The sequence below is a fragment of the Xenopus laevis genome, chromosome 8L, assembly GCF_017654675.1.
Source record: "Xenopus laevis strain J_2021 chromosome 8L, Xenopus_laevis_v10.1, whole genome shotgun sequence".
NCBI classification, from domain to species: domain Eukaryota; kingdom Metazoa; phylum Chordata; class Amphibia; order Anura; family Pipidae; genus Xenopus; species Xenopus laevis.
The window spans coordinates 63,645,429-63,661,646 of NC_054385.1; the positions used below are offsets into that span (position 1 = coordinate 63,645,429).

Below are 16,218 nucleotides of genomic sequence, written 5' to 3' on the forward strand. Positions count from 1 at the left end.
CGGCTCACAGCAGTGAAATCATTCTATACAAGTATATAATCCACCCACACACAGCCATGCAGTTCACAGCACACACACACAGGTACAGCATCTACACATAGCTATACTCCAAGAGAAACACAGGTGATAGCCTCAAAATTCTCAAGTGCAGCTTCACTGTGCAAAGAATTCAAGGTATATACTGATAGGGTCATAGAAGGATAAACACAGAAAATGTCAAATTTTGGTGCAAATACACAGGCACACATTTAACCCAATTGTACTGAAAACCACCAAGCATATTAAAATCCTATAGATGGCAGCTACACAGGTGTATATGTGCATGCACATAGTGATAAGTATCCAGCTGTGCCGTTTCCAGCTCATAGCACACAAACTTATGGACAGACAGCTTCACGCTTCACTCCACAAAGAACATATAGCTATTTACATAGTCATGCATATATGAAAATACATTTCTCTACACAAAGTGCCTAGGCAAACAGATTTTTTTTCAGTTAACAACCATCTTATCAAATACATTTGTCATAAAAGCATTGATCATATAATATATGCTCCCTAGCAGGCCCTCTTAAATACCAAGCAGCTTCTATGGTTATTGCTCTATGTCTATGTTTTTTTGTGAGGAATACACTGAAGAAAGGTCTTATATACATACATACATATGTACATACATATATCTGTGTGTGTGTATATATACATCTCATTCTCTCTCTCTCTCTCTCTCTCTCTCTCTCTCTCTCTCTCTCTCTCACTATATGTACTGTATATATATATATATATGCTTTGTAAATATATACATATATATATATATACTAACATTTGTATTGTTATAACAAATTTTACATCAGAAATTGAAGGTCCTGGCACAGCCTAAACATTACATATATACAGGAACACACAGACATAGGTATAGCCATTTCACTGTTCAATTGTATTAGTCCCAGGCTTCACTTGGCTTGTTTTTTTAAAAAATGAGATGCAGTGGATCACAAATATATCTGTATACGTTGGCAAAGGTGAATACAATTAGCTACTGTATATAAAGATACACATGCATACATTTTCAGTTGTTCAAACACATTGGCTTGCAGACAGGAGTACAATTTCTTCCCTCTCACCTCAAAACTTTCAGTTTCCATCAGACTTCATGCTCAAAACCTTGAGTTGGCCCCAAGCTGTTAAGGGTTAACCCAAGAAAAAGTTGTGAGGCTTTGTGTGGTAATTGTAAATGTAGGGGTATTGTGAAGGTGGGGAATGGTATGGGTAGAAGGAAATAAAGGTGTACAGTGTGTAGGGTGTGATCAATATATATAATGCAAGGTGCAAGGTTCAGAATGTACACTACTGCACTAGAAGGGCTTACAATGTGTGAATGGTCTGCAGGGTAAGGTATAGACTGCAGAGTGGCCAGTGTAGAATGCAGAATGGCAGAGTAGTGGAAGAGTTCTAGCACAGTATGTGCCAGCTATAAGAGGTAACAGAGTGTGAAGTACAGGGTGTGCAGAGTAAGGCTTGCAGGGGAAGAGGCCTCCACATTACCCATTTCCCAGCACCAGCGCGCGTTGCATCCTTCCGTATTCACAGGGATGTCACTGTGAGCATGGTAACCTGGCAACTGTGCACACGCCCCCTCTTATCACAGGGACACACACGGGGGGACCACTTAACTACTTCACAGACAGGGAGACTAGAGATATATAAATGGGTGGATGCAAGGATGCAGAGGATGTTAGAAAGAAAGATGAAGGAACCTGCAGTAACCAAGAAAAAAAGAACAGGGAAAAAATGTTTATAGGTAGAATAAGAAAAAGGAGGTATTCAATGGATTAAGAATATCCAGTGGGAATAAACAAGGGTTCAAAAGATAGAAAAGGGTAAAACTGAGAGAAAATGGAAGAAAAGAGGAGAGATGGACGGCATGGAAAGAGGGAGAAAAATAAAGAACGAAAAAAGCAGAGATTTGGAGAGAGAGAGTTGAGCTGTGCAAGGAACCTCTCTGTTGCTAAGCAACTGTGTGCGTACCCTGTCCTATCACAGAGAGAGAGAGAGGCTCAGGAAAACCTCTTAACTCCTTCCAAGACACAGAGAGAAAGAGAAAACAGAAAAACATATAGAAAGCAGTAAGAGAGAACAGCAAGTTTGGCAGAAAAATGGGGATGAAAAGGGGGGAAGTGAAATACAGGTTGGTAGGAGTATTATAAAATAGCAAGTTTAAGGAGGAAGCGAGTGATGGTGAAAAGAAAAGCTTAGAAACCAATCTAAAAATCAAGGGACAGTAAGAATGCATATGTTATATATAAAGAGACAGAGTTAGAAGGCTAGGCAACAAGTTAAATCCATAATGAAGACGTTAGGGTGTAAAAGATATACATTTAAATAAGCGAGTCAGAAAGAAAGGAAACACAAAATATGCAAGAAACCAAAAAGGATGTGAAAGATAAAGGGACTTTGGGACAGAGGAAAAAGGAGTGGGAATAATAAGTAAATATTAAATTTTAAGGGGCGGGACAAATAAATGAAACAAGGGAAACTTGGGAGGCGGCCAAAAAGGTGTTTATGAGAAATAAAAAAGAGATTATAAGGAGAGTGATGGAGGGTGGGTTATAGAAATAATAAGACATATGCAAAATAAAAAGAAACCCAGGAGAGTTATTGCTTAGGGAAAGAAGTCAAAAAGAATAAGAGAAATTATATTACGGAGCTTAAAATCAAGCACTCAGTATCACACATAATCATATAAAACAGGCTACACCAGTCCAATAATGCAAACAGTTAAACTTAAACCAAGCAGGTAACATCACTGATTATATTACACAAAATCATAATAAGCAATCTACATCATAACTATCACACACACAATATCAAATCAAGAGCACATCACAATTATATTACAAGCTGGCTTATGTTTATATCACAAGGAATCAATCATTGATAACATCAAACACAATGTAAAATCACACATATTTTGGTTAAACTGTAACAGATAGTAAAGCACATCCAGCACACAACATCAGTGATTATCACATGCAGACATATAAAGCAGGTTTGGTGATAAGCATATTACATTTCTAGTTATCGACACCAATTGCATCTTACCTTGATTATAACTAAATTATGCCATACATGCTATGAAGTTGCTTTTATCTCAAACAAGCATACCACATCAGTAAATATTACATAAGAACCATTTAGGTACATGGCATCACCGAACATGCACAACCATATCAAGATGTTTTAGCAATAACTAGGCATGCTAGTCCTTGAGAAAGATATATTATTATCTGATATACGCCAGGGCCACTTTAAGGCAAAGATCGCATTAATGGGCCCTAGCAGCCTCCTAGTCCCAAAAAATTGGTAACATTAATGTCCTAACCCACCCTTCACACATATATTATGGCAAGGGTTGGCCTGGCCTTAGTACCATAGGATCTCTTGGTGAGCCAGGACCATAGTGGACCCCAGTCACATACAGTTTGCACCGCCCTTTTCCTATTTTCACCATAGGCCTATATAACACCTGTAATATTTATCATTACCTATATATCAGTGGCATAACTAGATGTTACTGGGCCCCACAGCAAATTCAATTTTGGGGCCCAAAAACATTGGTAAAATGATCTATGCCACTAAGATATATTACAATTGCTCATAAATTATGGTCTTTATGGGTCCTCTAAACTCCTGCCCCCCCCCCGCAACTGCAGGGTCTGCTTCCTCTATAGTTATGCCCCTGCTAAATATAATAGTTTTGAGAGTGTGCCATAGATGGCCGATTCTCTGGCAAGCCCTAGAAGGCCCAGTCTATCAATAACTGGGGCTAGAAAGTCCATAACCTGACTAAAATGGAACACCCAAACTTCTTTCAGTATCAGTAGTCTTTTCATATTTTCGTTTCTATTACTATTATTATTTTTATTATTATTAATGGACCCACAAACATCATGCAAGTATATGTTTTGTGGTGGAGAACCAATGTGCATGTGTAATGTATCTACTGTTGTAAAATATAAGTATATTATTACTCATTGAGGCGTTCCATAACCATATACAGGTCATGAAACTAGCAGGTGACTTCTAATATCCTCATATTTTTCAACAAGGGTTGCTTTATTTGTTATAATACACAAGTTTCAGTGAGTAATATGACAGAAATTACATCACTAATCACCAATTATAACTGATGTCATCACTAACTACTGTTAATATAGTGGATAACACACACCCTACAGTAATTTATAAAGATATTTGTTATGTTTTGGTACCATTTGTATAACCACCACAATATTATAAGTCAGAGAGTTAATGACCATATAACACAAGGTTGCACATTTTAACAACAAAGTCACAAAATTGTTGGCCATGATTTGCTATACAAAAAGTTTCCCTTTCCTTGACTGCTCCTTTTTATATTATAAAATCTAGGAACATAAATTATAGTGCTAAACTGATATGCACACACATACTGACACAAAACGCCAAGCAGTACACTGAATATTGCACTAAATCTGAAAACAGATTATTAAGTAATATTAAGCAATCAACACTATATAGCTAATGAATAAGCTGACATGAAGCTCAGTCTATTACTGACTTGTACAGTCAGAAGGCCATTCGAGCACTGATTATGACACACAGTTGTGATATTCAGAATTATCACCAAAAAAATCCCAATGACAATTAAATACACATATCACCTCTTAGTATTACTCTTATTCTGAGTAATAACTCTATTTATTGCTCTGATTGATATACATATACATGTAATCACTGTTTGAATCTATGTGTAAACTACAGTACATAACAAAATTAACACCATCATTTTTCATCACACATTCTATAAAAACTCTTTTTTATGGTTAACTTATCCACAATCAGAAATCAACCATAAACTGCAGCAGTACCTATACCTACCAAACATGCCTTGAGCCGATTTAATAGATATTAGAAGAAAGTAGCAAAATAAAACAGCTGAGAATTTAAGTTGTATGTCACACTTCAGTTGGGTTGGGTTCCCTGTAGTGATTTCCTATATACAATTTTGTGTAAACACCAAAAGCCAAGAAAATGAGACCATGACAACAAGGACCCCTTTGCATTTAACATTCTAATACACTGGACACAGAGGGGGTTATTTATTAAAATCCGAATGTTAAAATTTTAAAAAAACTTCCAGATTTATTACACCCCGATGCTGCAAAAATCCTTAATCCAAAAATCCACCATCTCAGACTTGTTGAGGTCCTGTATAAGTCAAAGGGAGAGGCACCTATCTCAATTCAAAGTTATCATGGTCTGCACTGGGTTTAGTGTGAAAATCCGACTTTTCCAGAGTTTTCAGGCAAAACCTCTAAAAATTTGAGAAATTCAGGAAAAAAGCCTGAAAAAGCCGAGCAATTCAGGTTTCCGCTTGATTTTAATGAGTTTTACTTCAATCCAATTAAATCAAGTTTTTTAAATGAATAAATGAGCTAAAATCAGGCATGGGAGTTTGGTCGTATTGATATTGATATTGGTTGTATGGGTATTGATGAATAAGCTATAATTCCTCGCTATAAAAATTTTTCCCTGAAAGTTTGTCTGGAGAGTAATTGCTCTGGTGTACTATAACTCTTACACTACTGTACTGTTATGTCTTCTTTATTGTGCCAAAGTAACAACAATTTACCCAATTTACCATGTACTACAACCTATGATTGCTTTAGTTGGTAAAGCCATGTGTGGGTATGCATACTACCTGATTATTTGATATCATATACTTTATAGCGTAGAAGTGAGAAAGCATTGATACACATTTATCACCAGGGGAAAGGATTGCTTGCCAGAACAAAATTCTGAAGAGCCTATAGAAGTGAATAATAAAAAGTTGAAGCAACTGGATATTTCCAACTTTGAGATGCTATGTTTCTTTTACTGTCTCATAAATGCGAATCAATGGGTTCCAGCAGAATTATAGACATTTTACATAATTTCTAGTTTGTTTAATGTGCTGTTCTATTGTCTATCCATACACATTTATTAATGTGGAACCATAAATACCCACAGAAATTGACTGTATATGATAATCCACAGATAAGCACGTCATCAGAATATACAATTTATCAATAAGTTAAATATAATCTTAGCTTGTATGGGGACTAAAAATAAGGCTCTTCCCTGCAGCTTGCCAGGCTGTAACTAGCTGCCTCTAAACAGCTACACACAGTTTTCTCAACCATCAACACTTGATGCTCATTAATGCTGGCATCGATGCTCAGATTTTTCAGCCTGTGCAAAAAAACAATGATATATGTTTTTAGGCACATAAAATGCAAATCTGAAGTATGGCAAAAAGTGGCACTAGTGCAGAGATCATTTACATGTTAAATGTTGTATTAAAAAGAAACCAGCATGCTTTGTTATTATTATTGTCTATCTACTCTCTCTGTATTTGCAAATGTGCAATTTTTTAGGTGGCATGGTAGTAGCAAAAGAGAATACAGATATCAAATTAAATTAGACTACCACGTGAGTTTCATGTGTGTTATTTGCCCAATTGTTCACTCAGATTTATAGTGACAGGGTTCAAGGCTGTGTATTCATAGTGAAAGTTATTGCCCCAGTGTTTACCTCCCTCTCTGACATGGCATTAGAATCAACGTTGTTAGAGTGGATTTTGCTTTTAGCAAGGGAGCAGTATGTCACTATGTTACACATCTTTGTGTGTAGCCCTGTTAGCTCTGGTTAATATCATAAGTGGATCAGGCTCCTTGACACTAGAAGTAGTATTGGTGCACACAATAACTGTAAATCAACATGCCACTTTGTGCATCTACTTCATTATAACTTTTTGAAGGATTGTCCATGCTGCCAGCTATACTACATACTGTACTTTTACTGAGGAATAAACAGCACGATTAGATACTATGAGATTTAGGGGCAGATTTATTTTTATGTTCGAGCTGTGTTTTCCAAGAAAAAATTAGATTTTTTTTTTTTTAGGTTATTTTTGAGTCATCAACATCAATGTTGGGTATCAGTAGAGGCCGTAGATTAGGATATGACCTAACGTTCTTTAGATTAATTCTGTAAGATCCAAGGGTGCAATCAGAACTTAATATACAGGATCTCAGTTTAGTTACACCACAAAAACCTGCATATAAAGTTTAGTTTGACTTCTTCACTGAAAGGGATGTATTTCAAATTTTAAACCAATATCAACACTAAAACTGGATTAATGCTGACACCTTACTCTTGGAACAGCAGTAGCTCACAAAAGAGGATGCAAGCTTATCACCACTAAAACTGCAGACAATACATCTATAATGGAAACCAAAGCAAACATTTTTTGCCATTGATCCATTTAACTTATTCTCCACTTTCCTGACCCTAACATGGAAAACAGATTTACTTGGCAATAAAAACCAAACCCAGCAGCCAGAATTAAAGTTTTGAAGCATCCCAAAATAAAGGATTTCCACGACATGGATTCAGCAGTCACAGGATAGACATACAAATTTCTTTTGACCTCAGCAGATGAAGAAATTATTCACTTTACATTTTCCACCTGATGTTCTTTGATCCACATGACCCCCACTGAAAAATAATCATCCATTTGCTTCCTCAGGTGATATTTATACATGCAGCTTGGTCTTTACCCCAACACTATCAATGTAATTGTATCATTGAACACAGTTTTATGCAATGTGCCCACCCTTATGTAAGAGGAATTGCAATTATATAAATTTAATTTTTTTTTCCAAACATTTGATTTCCTTTGCTGCCTTCTCTGTAGTTACGTCCCTGGTGCAGACCATAGTCAGATTTAAGGAAGAAGTGTAAGCTCTTCCATCCTTTAGTGCCTTTGAACTTATTTTCTCTGTTGTTGTAATTTAGCTCTTTTATGTTAATTTACGGTAATCTGAGTCACAGAGAAACATTACATCAATATGTTACAATTATTCCTAAAGAAAATTGAGATTATACCTTATGTACAATTTGTAGGCCAATCATACTTCTAAATTCAGGTATCACAATATTCACTAAAATCCTCACTAACAGATTAAAATACATTCCTCCCAAGCATGAAATAAACCCAGACAGGCTGTCATCCTTAGAGAAAGACTGACTATGAAAGGAGAAGCAGCACTGGCATCAAGCATAGATGCTGAAAATGGTATTCAGCCATCTGGATCAGGGCCAGAACTAGTGGTAGACAGGGTAGGCACATGCCTCAGATGCAGTTGGGGGGTGTAGCTCCCAGCAAATTAGTAGACCCAGAGAATAGGGTTGTATCAGCTATGGCAGGGGAGCTATGGGTGCCGGTAGTTCTGATCTGGACTGAGGGTTCCCTTTCTCCACCTAAATACCCTATATTCAAGATCTACAATGAAAACAGCAAAATTGCTTATGAATCTTTTGATAATTATGTCATGACATAGTAGTTTGCCATTGCTTACTTTCTGTTTGTACTTAGAACTGAGGGCAGATTCTGCAACAGCAGTGGGGCCTGAGGGATAATGGGAATGGCAGAAAGGTTTGCAGGTCCAACAAATGCATGTGCTTGGGGAGATCTTGAATTATCCTCCAAGAGTGTATAGGGTGTAAGGGGCCTGATTTTGTATTCATTTATTTATTTTTACTGGGGGCCATAATGATAAAGTTACAGTCAATGGAATTATGTGCCTGTGTTCACAGGAGGTAGAGGATGCCACATTTAACACTACTCTGAAGATTATTAGAAAAAATTAGATTTTTAGAACATTTAAAATATAAATGGTCATCGGGGGCTGGGATTACCAGATTACTTCGAAATCCATCTCAGTAAATTCACATTATAATCCATGAAACAGGCCTATGTAAAGTGGGTAGAAATAAAAAGACATGTGGTCTCAAAAAATATAATACTACCCATTAAATTCACACCGTACAATCAAGGCGATCTAATTAAATATTAGGAAGGAGGACACATAAAGTAATCTACTGTGTGACTAGGTGCCACATTGGAAATCCCTACAAATGATGGCATACTTGACATTCCCTCCTGTTTAATACCTCATTAGCTTTTCTTGAAGGCTTGTTCTTATGGGACACATATTACAGAGGTTTACAGGGATACATTTAAAATTTCAGGCCAAAATACAGATTGTGAGTCTTGTTCTTTCTTTATCCCCCCTCATACTGATATGATACTGCCATTTTTTATGACATTAGAAATTGCGAACTGGAAGGGTTTTACAATCTTTTTGTAAACTTTCCCTGCTTTGTAGGCATCAATTATCTTCATTTTCATATTCTGACTTACAGTGGCATAACTATATACTGGGCCCAGCAGCAAATAATTTTTCAGGCCCCCAAAATATTTAGAGATTGACCTGTTTTACCAATATTCATTGAATTAGGGTCTCATGAGGCCCCTATCCCTCTTTGGCCCCCCGGCAGCTGCAGGCTCTGCTTCCTCTGTAGTTACACCCCAGCTCCCTTAGTTATTTGGGGATCCCAAGGTTGTTGAGTAACAGATAGAGTTTGGGGTGATTAATAAGCTCTGTATTTGTAACCAGGTGACACTTAATGGTTAGGGTCATAATTAGGGTCAGGGACAATGGTTATCACTAGATAATAGATTAAAGATTTTCAAACTTTTTAATATGACACAATTACTAGTTTCTTTGTTTAAAGTTTGTAACTGTGAGTTAGCATTTGCTAGCTGAAGCCACCAAGGGACCCGAAGGATCCAAAGCTGCCGATTGTGTCATAGAAGCTGATGTTGGTAGATTTTGGTAGATGCCAGGAGAAGAAAACCTGTAATGCTGACTGTAAAGTTTGGTGGAGGATGAGTAATGGTCTGGGGCTGTTTTTATAGTTAGGGCTAGGGCCCAAGACTTCAGTGGAAGCAAACATTATCAGTATAACATTTAATGGCATTCTAAACAATGTGTGCCCTACTTTGTGGAAACAGCACTTTGCTGTTTCAGCACAATGATGCCTCTGCGCATAACATGAGGTCCATTCAGAACTTTTCATAGTCAGTAGCTCCAAGCAGTTTGTTAGGGGTGTACAGAGCCATTTGATCATATGGCTTGCACTTTATTATAAGGCACACAATACATATATGACATATTCCCCCACTTGCTAACAAGACCCCTGCAGTTACTGTTTTCGTTTTGCATGTATGCTAGCCACTGTGTTTTGCTTGATACAGTAAAACCCCCATTTTACATTTTTCAGGGGAAACAAAATGGTGTAAACTCCAGGAAAATGTAAAATCAGGGAAAATGTATTATGCATAATATATAGGTGGGACCACAACAATTTAAAATGAGGGGGAACTTAAAATCAGGGGATGTAAAATTGAGGTTCCACTGTAGTTATTATATAGTTATTATCGTAGTTATTAAACCTTCTAACAAATTCAGGTCCATGTAGTGGTAAATGAATAGAGTAGAATTTCAGCAGATGTCACAGTAAAGTGCACATGAGGTACCTATCATTTTTATTATGTTCATTTATGTGCTCCCAAGCAATCTGTGCCAGAGTCACCTTCTCCAATAGACAGAGCATTTGCTATTCATTTCACTGGAAAAAGACCACAAGAGGGAAGGACATTTTGACTTCTACAGATCACTCTGAGGACACCAAAGCAGTCAACACATCACCTGTGCCACAGGCCTGAAGTAAGAAAATGAATTATAATTTAGGGATGCACCGAATCCACTTTTTTGGATTCGGCCGAACCCCCGAATCCTTCTTGAAAGATTCGCCTGAATACCGAACCGAATCCTAATTTGCATATGCAAATTAGGGGTGGGAAGGGGAAAACATTTTTTACTTCCTTGTTTTGTGACAAAATTAGGATTCGGGTTCGGCCAGGCAGAAGGATTCGGCCGAATCCGAATCCTGCTGAAAAAGGAAGAATCCTGGCCGAATCCCGAACCGAATCCTGGATTCGGTGCATCCCTATTATAATTGCAAGTAAACAGATACAACCAGCAGTCTGAGTGGCAGGTCTGTAGCGGGCCCAATGGGGTCCTGATGAAAAGTCAGACTAGAGGGACCAATTGATCTTTGTCTATTTTATTAACATGGATATCACTGACGGGTTTCTGATGATTCATTTTTAGCGCTAACATTCCAAATCACCTATAACTATGCATTAAGGAGTAGTAGGCAGCATGTTACTCACGTAAGAGTATTTGTGCCTTTGCATGGATATCACAAAAACTTATTTTCAGCAGTATATAAAGTATACCACTTATACCTAATTACAACTTATTATCAAACCTGGGTGGGACAAATACCTGGAAATAATGCACTGAATAAAATGTACAGTACTTGCACAGATGTAGGAATCCTGTTAACTGTGTGCATGTTAAATTATCTATATACAAATACACACGCATAAACACAAGGGGGTGTCCTGACATTCAGAGGGGATGTTCTCAGAGACAGGCGGTTGAAGGGCTAAAAATATTTTAATTAATATCAGTGCAGAGAGTTCTCCCCGTCAGCTGAGAAAATGTGTCACCGCCTCTCTCCTCCTACCTGAAATCCCTTGTCTCTCCTCTCTCCTTTCATTAACTGTGCATTCCCTCTTTCTCTATCTTTTACCTACAGTCTTCTTCCCATCAACCCACACTCACTAGTTTTTGTCATATTTAATTGTGGAACTAAACCTTATTCTCTCTCTATCCCTTTCTAAAAATAGAAACAGAGGGAGAGAGATGTAAAATATGGTTTATGTCAGTACACCAAAATTAGGAGAAATTGAAAAGGCAGAGGCACAAAAATAAATATATTTAATGCAAGCATTGTGTATATGTCCCTTCTTTAAAATATCAAAGATGGGGCAGTGAAAGCAAAACTTTTAAGCAGAGGGGGAGAGGTGTAATGGCTCAGCCATAATTAGAAATTGCTTGACCTCCAGGCAAAACTTGTGTGTAGACCACATTCTCCCCCCATGTGGGGGTTGCAGAAGTCAGGGTGTGTGCAGGGGCCTCAGGGGACAATCCATCAGGAGGCTAGAAACCATTTTCTTTTGACAGTTGGCTGGCAGAAATCAATAGCCAAGTCTGCCTATTTTTGTGAAAATTAGTAATAGGAAACCCTTCGCCCGAACGCAAGCATATATATGGATCTTGAATTAATTATTTCTGAGAAAAGTTAAATACACCAAGTTATCTATTCCCCAGGGCATTGGGTAGCTTGCCATGAGAACCACCACATGTCACTATCCATGGACTGTAATGGGAAACCATACAAGTAGCACATTACTACTTGTAGCATATAGCCCACAATTCTCACAAAAATATGTGGGTGCCTTCTCATATATTTAGGAGGTAATCATGGACATTAAGGTACTTATGGTGCTTTCGACTGCATTCCGTTAGAGGCCCTTCTTTCACCATAGTTGGAATCTTCCTTTGCTTGAGGCATAAACACTTTCAATAAGAGTTAAGGTGAGGAGGTATTGCTGTTACTAAAATTCAGTTAATTACTTTGTGATACATTAATGGTAATAATTTTATCTTTTTAACCTCACCTATTATGTTACTATATCTATAAGAAAAATCACTGAAGGATAATAAGGCATTAGCTGACGAAGTTATACACCTAAGATCAGTGGGTAGTGCGCCAATTAGGGCCATTTACTCCGTACAAAATTACAGACATGTTCACTGCAAACTGCACAAGCAACACACACTTTCTGTTTTCTACTTTCTGTACAGAGAGCTCACTCAAAGTTTTCCCAGCCAGCTTACACACAGCATCTCTTATCTTTTATACAGCACTCTGGGTCATATATACCTTCCCTTCAGGGTTTTTCCTGTCACTGTGTGTGTGTTATATAAAATTAATTATAACTAATCCCATGCTCTAGAGGTCTGGAGATTTATGCCACCTACCCTGTGTTTATAATCATAGTTTTCCTCTGCCTTTCTTGTTGACCCATGCAGTTTTGCACCTATTAGTTCCCCCATATTAGGTTAAAAATGCTAATTTCTGCCATTCTTGAACACACTGCCACCTTTTTATGTTAATGCTGTTTGCCCATTTTTTATGTGTATTCTCTCAAGTAGGGATACTGATTGCAGGTTACCAACTCAAGTGCAATGCAGTGCACTAAAGGTGACCATCCCAATGAGTGGTTCTTTCCCCGATATGCCCACCTTGAGGTTAGCAATATCAAGTCAATCCAATCTTGTGGACTTCGGGCCAAAGGATTGGATCACAATGATGAGGGATAAATGCCTGACAAATTTCAAACATACGTGATTAACATCTGTCTGTGTTTTGGCCAGTTACCGGTCAGGTAGGTCCATTGGAGGACCCCGTGCACAGGCTGATAAGTTGCCAACTCTGTCCATCAGCAGCTTTTTTTGGCCCGTGTATGGCCACCTTAAGAAACACACAGAAAGTTGTAGGGTGGGGGGTTGTATTAGGATACCAAAGTAGAACACTGTGCACTAACAATCATTTCCTTCACTTTGTCATGCCTTGCTCTATGTTCCCATGGTAAAATTTTTTAACAGGAACGCTCACAAACAAGATATCATCTCATGAAAATGTTGAAATTACATGGATAGACCTGGGGTTGTAAATTACCAGAAAAGAAGCTGAAAAGCATGTCTACTACAGCTATTTTCAGGAATGAAACCTGCCCTCCAGAGACAAACTGACAATAAGGTCCAGATAGAAATGAGGAAATAATGTATAGGATGCAATGTAAGGAAAGAAGGAAAAAGGAATGAAAGGTGCTACTAAACTGTTGGGGAACAGAAACTGAACAAGGATATATAAATATATACATATTTGGGAGGAGAAATATACGTATATAGAAAACAAAATAAAACAGGAACAAATAAATAAGCGAACTGAAGGACAAAAAGGAATAGAAAGAGTTAACTGTAGAATATGGAAAAGTAAGACAGAAAAAGAAATAAAATATAAGGGGCAAATACAACAAAAAGGTTATGAAGAGAAAAGAACAATGGCAATGATTTCTAATAGAGACAAGGGATAAAGAGGGAGTGCAAAGAAAGAATAAATTGGAGGAAGAGAAAATAGAGGGTAAATAAGCCAAGACAGAAGAATGGGGAGTGTTCGTGTGTGGGTGAGATTAAAAATAGCGACTGAGAGAGAAAAAAATTAGATTGTGTGAATGAGAGTAGAAAGAGATGGGCTGTAACAAGTAATATGTAAGGGAAGGGGTTCCCCTCCCCTAGGGGACACACTGAGGATCTCTACTTCTGCCCCTTACCCCCTCCTGTAGCAGAAGGAGAGGTGTGTGGGAGGCACCAGGACAGAGGGAGTAAGGAAAAGAATCAGGGCGATAAGAAGACCGTTTGCTTCCATTTCGTCTTAGCATCCTTGTGCCACATCATTTTTCATGCCAGCTGTAAGATACACGTATACATACATTCTGTGCATTTTATGTAATGCTTCTGGCTTTGTGCAGTGCTATGCATAGAATTTTATTCCCTCTCTGTAAGCAAGCAAGAGTAAACCTGGCTTATTTGCCTCTTCAGGAACTGCTGTCTCCAAAAGTATGTACTTAACCACTTCCTGACCATGGCATGAAACACTGGCCACCATTCAGGTGCCAGATATATACAAAGATGGAACAGGTACAAGCTTCAGGCAGTTGGTGGCATTGCATAGATGTTCATTTTGACTTAGGGGTTCTTTTATGTCTACAATTCTAAGTAGTTTAGGCTTTTAGTATGATGTAGGATTGATGGCACTTTTCAAAAATATGTAACTTCTTCGTTTGTTATTTTTTGTATTTTATTAAATGCATTTACATTTTTATTTGTGAGGTGGTAAGGCACGGGGTTTTAACAGCTATCTTGTTGCCATGCCTTAATTACCCTAGCAACATGACAACAGATAGAAGGAGAGAACAGAATAAGAATATTAAATTACGTAAACAGATATATAAATAATAATGATAAAATGAAAGCCTCTCAATCAATAGTTTTTTTTTAGATGGCTGGGTCAAACACTCCAACAGCCAGATGGCATTTTCAGTTGCAGGCTAAAAAGGGAATAGTAGGAAGATTATTCATTCCATAACCCATAAGATCAAATGGAAAGCTGTTTAGAAATATAGGGTTAGAAACCACAACCCTAAATGAATTATAAAGGCATATGAATACCAGATATTTAAACAACTAAATTAAATAATTTAAGGAGGAGGAATGCCTCACTCCCACCCAGGGCTCCCTTCAACAGCCTAAGGGTTGCCAACTTTATCCTAATCCAAATCCAAAGGTGGCATGTCTGTGATGTCAGTGGGTGAAATTGGAAGCGGCCTGGCATGTTTTGTGGGCTGGTGATGTTTATCTGCAGGTTGTGACACTGGGGGTTGTCCAGTTTAAAATAGGAAAGATGGCAACTCTAAATAGCCTCCTTCACTGCACCACAAGCTAGTCTGAAAAGAGTATTTCTTAATGTAACTCCTTAAAAAATGCACAGTTTCAAAGTAGGGTTGACAGGCACCATCTTGTGCCACTTCAGGTCATTTTGTTGGAGATCACCGCAGGAGCACGCACAGTAGAAGTCAATCTGGACCTGGCTTAAACTGCACATGTTTCCTGTCTCTGATCAAACAGAAGAGACCCTAATATGGTGCCTGCCACCCCACTGAGCAACTCTACATTTATCAAGAAGAAGAGACTAGGGGAAGGAGGTCTTTCATTTGGTAATAGAATGTCAGTCTTTCTTAGAGACCATACGCTTTAAGGGCTGTAAATACAGAGAAAAGCCTACCAGCAGGTGGCAGGGAATACAACAGCACTGGAATAGAAAGATGTCTTCACTAATCATTATTAAAGGGGTGGTTCACCTTTGGGTTAACTTTTTTTTATATCAATCATTTTTATTGATTTTTATATAGTTTCACCACATACATTTTCAATCAAAAGCATGTACATTTCACTCCTAATATCACAAATAGTAATCTGTGCATTGTGTATAGTAACAAGTCAATGCTGAAGCTTCATATAACAGATATGTGCAAGGTAACTGCCACCGTTAGCCTCCCCAGACAAAAAAATCACCCTCCGCCTATGTAGAACGCTATACATGTGAAAAGAGCAGGATGCACCATCTAGTGGTTGCTGCTTCCAGGCAGTTATTATGTAAAAATGATAAATAGTACTTACTTAATCACAGGAAACCTATAATGGACAGTGCAAAATATACCAAAGGTTTATTTTAAAAAGGTGCAATATATTA

At 37.8% G+C, this 16,218-nt stretch overlaps 1 protein-coding gene across 17 annotated transcripts in view; it reads right to left on the reverse strand.

Moving 5' to 3' along the window:
* LOC108698543 (ras/Rap GTPase-activating protein SynGAP) overlaps nt 1-16,218 on the reverse strand; it is a 117,432-nt gene that overhangs the window by 49,645 nt on the left and 51,569 nt on the right. Inside the window, exons 1-2 of one of the 17 annotated variants that reach the window (XM_041572849.1) lie at nt 1,543-1,856; nt 1,122-1,178 (exon numbers count right to left, since the gene is read on the reverse strand). The exons of the other annotated variants lie outside the window; for them this stretch is intronic. The gene's annotated coding sequence lies outside the window, so the exon portion shown is untranslated. Of the gene's footprint in view, nt 1-1,121; nt 1,179-1,542; nt 1,857-16,218 lie in introns of those variants that run through there. 17 annotated transcript variants of the gene reach the window in all.